The following is a 3410-nucleotide window of genomic DNA, read 5'->3' as shown; positions in this document are numbered from 1 at the left end:
GTTTCATTATATAGAATGTATTTACATAGGAAAGTCCTATATAAAAGGAAACTATATAACAGAATATATGCAGTTGAGATTATCCTATAAACTAGGCAAGAAAATATAATTAGATAAATCATCTAATCAAGGGAAGAATCCGAAGAGGATTTTCCTTATCACCCCCCTTCAAGCTGAGCATGGCAGAAGGAATCACGTGAAGTTTGTTACGGAAAAGTAGAAACTGAGGTTGGTGACTCCCTTGGTAATGAATCAACAACTGAAGATGTGAGGGAACAAAGGCGACTTTTAGAGAACCATTGGCAATTAATCACGAACAAAATGGTTGTCAATTGCAATATGTTTAGAGCGAGGTCGAGTGACAGGATGACTACCATAAAAATAGCACTCTTGTTGCGCATAATTTTTTGGAGGAAAAGACATTTGAAGATGTGATCACGGAGCTGAACATCCAAGCAACTTCAGCAGTCCAACGGCTAAGGATCTATACTTAGCTTTGGCACTGGAGCGAGAAACAGTGGATTGTTTCTTGGATCACCAAGAAACAAGATAGCACCTAAGAAGATAACATAGCCGGTTAACGACGTGTATCAGGACACCCGTCCAATCAACATCAATAAGCAAGCAACTGACGGAGGAGGTGTGATAGAGTTGTAGACCATGATGGACTGTGCCTTAAACATAACGCAATATGTGTTTGAGTGCGTGAAAGTGATCTTCAGTTGGAGCATGCATGTACTGCAAATGGAATTGACACTGAATGAGAATCAGGCCGAGTAATTGTCAAATACGTAGAGCTCCAGAGAACGCGAAAAAGGGTGGGATCTGAGAAGAGCTTCCCTTCGGTAGAGAGATGATGTCCAACTACAAAGGGAGTGGTAATGGGTTTGACAGCAACCATGTCAGCACACTGTAATAGATCAATAGCATACTTGGTTTGGCTAAGAAATAAGCCTTGAGAATTAGGTTGAACTCACACCAAGAAATAGTGTAGAGAACCCAAATCTTTCATACAAATTCGGTGGACAACCGTGTAATAAGAGTCTTGATCAAAGCGGAAACACCATGTCATCAACATAGAGCAAGAGATAAACCGTGCATGTCGGGTGTGATGAACAAACAGAGAAGAGTTAGCCTGACTAGACAAAACCTAGTTTCTGCAAAAAGGAGTCAAAGCGTTGGAACCAAGGACGAGGGGCTTGTTTTAGTCCATAAAGAGACGCTTCAAACGACACACATGTTAGGAAATTTGGATCGGTGTGCCAGGTGGTTGATCCATTGTAATTCTTTAGAAATATGATCATGGAGAAAGGCATTCTTAACATCTAATTGATGTAAGGGCCATCCAAAGTGACTGTAATGGATAGAATAATCCGAATAGTAGTAGGGCGCACCACAAGACTGAACATATCTTCAAAATCTCTAAATCTGAGAGTGATCCTTGGCCACAAGCACCTTATGGCGTTCAATGGAACCATCAGCATGAAGTTTGGTCTTAAAGATCCAATGACAACCCACACATTTTGGTTCCGAGGGCGAGGTAACAGAGCCCAGTATCATTTTTCTTCAAAGCTTGTATTTCATCATCCATAGCCGAGAGCCATTCAGGGTGTTTGGCAGCAGACTTGAAACCCCAAGGCTCTTTAGGGCAAGCAGAGCCTAAAAAACTGAGAGGAAGGGTGAGATCTCTAATGCATGATAAGCCTAGGTTTAAAATTACTTTTTTCCTCTAGGAACCATTGAGTGAGTGTGGGAGAGGTCATCGATATGGAAATAGGCGGTGTGGCGAACTTGGAGAAGGGACGGGAGACATTTCAGGAGATGTTCGAGGGAAAGATTCACCAAGACCATCATGCACGGCAAACAAACAAAATCTAACAGAGGGAAGATAACAACAATCCTGAGAAGTCAAGACACTTATTACTAGACTCCAAAAAATCAGAGAAAATAATATAAGGTGTTGAGTTGGGTTGTGTGTATCATCACCCGCATAAGGAAAAATAGTTTCAGAAAACTGGAATGTCGAGAGACATGTAGATGTTGTGTCTTACGGTCAAAACAGCGAAAACCCTTGTGAAGGGGCTATAACCTAAAAAGACACAGGAGATGATTTGGGAGATAATTTGTTAGGAGCATATCTCGCAAATAAGGAAGTATAAACATCCAAAGGTGCGAAGCAGAGTAGTCAAGTTGTTTCCAAACAAAAGCTCGTAGGGAGTTTTGCCACAGATTTGTGAGGGGAGTCGGTTGATGAGATAAACAGCTATTAGAAAGCCTCAACCCAAAAAGGCAAGAACACGGCATGAAACATAATGGTGAGACCCTTTTAGTAACATGTCGTGTTTACTTCAGCAATCCCATTTTGACTCGTGTATACGGGCAAGCAATACGCAACACATACCACAAGATGTAGGTGGGAACGAAATTTATATTTGTAAATTCAGTTCCACCATCAATTGAAAAGACTTATTTTGGAAGAAATTGAGTCTAATATAACGTTGAAAATTGACAATGTATCAAAAAACCAGATTTGTGTTTTAATGGAAAAAAACCAAGTGTATCGGTTCAATCATCAATTAACACATCATAATATCGAAAACCAGTAGTGAGCAAACAGTGAAGGGCCCCTAATCACAGTGTAAGCGATCAAATGTAAAGACAATGTTTGTTAGTAAGTGAAAAGGAAACGATGGCTCTTGCCAAGGTTACAACCAACACATAAACTTGAATCTAAACCCACACTTACTATTAGGATAGGAAATAATACCAGACTTAGAAAGAGGTCAATAGTATGAAAACTTGGGGTGCCTAGACGAGCATGCCACAATGCAGAGAGCAGCTTATTGGAAGGAATAACGGAGCAAAGGCAGGATGATTTTGATCAAGCACGTACAGGCCATCTCACATTTGCCAACCCCCACACTACTCTTGTGACGATCCGTATGGTAAAACCAAGGGAAAAGGTTACACAACAGTTATTATCTTTTATAAGTTGACTGATGGAAATAGGTTTTTCTAATGCCAGAACAACTAAAACATTCGATAAAAGGAGTGGCTTTGGATAAGAGTAGAGACAAACCAATATGAGAAATAGGTAGAGACTGACCATTACCAACCATCACCCTTTCATTACATGTGATAGCAAGAACATCCATACCCTCGGGATTAGTGTCATGTAGACATTGCACCAGAGTCCGGATACCAGGCAGAGTCTTGGATCCAATCGAACATGGCACAAGGCCTCAACAAGATTGCGGACTGCTTTTTCTTGAGATTAAGAAAGGTCCAGCAGGGTTTAGCCAAGTGTCCCTCCTTGTCACAAAGTTGAAGTAAACTGGAGGGAGGTGACGATTGAGGCAAGGGTAGAGGAAGGTTTCGGCTTCCCTTTCTTGGTGTGTTTCGGTCTAGAG

The sequence above is a fragment of the Pistacia vera genome, unplaced genomic scaffold (assembly GCF_008641045.1).
Source record: "Pistacia vera cultivar Batoury unplaced genomic scaffold, PisVer_v2 Contig913, whole genome shotgun sequence".
Taxonomy (NCBI): domain Eukaryota; kingdom Viridiplantae; phylum Streptophyta; class Magnoliopsida; order Sapindales; family Anacardiaceae; genus Pistacia; species Pistacia vera.
The sequence above is the reverse complement of the archived record's forward strand: the minus strand, read 5'-3'. Positions refer to the sequence as shown.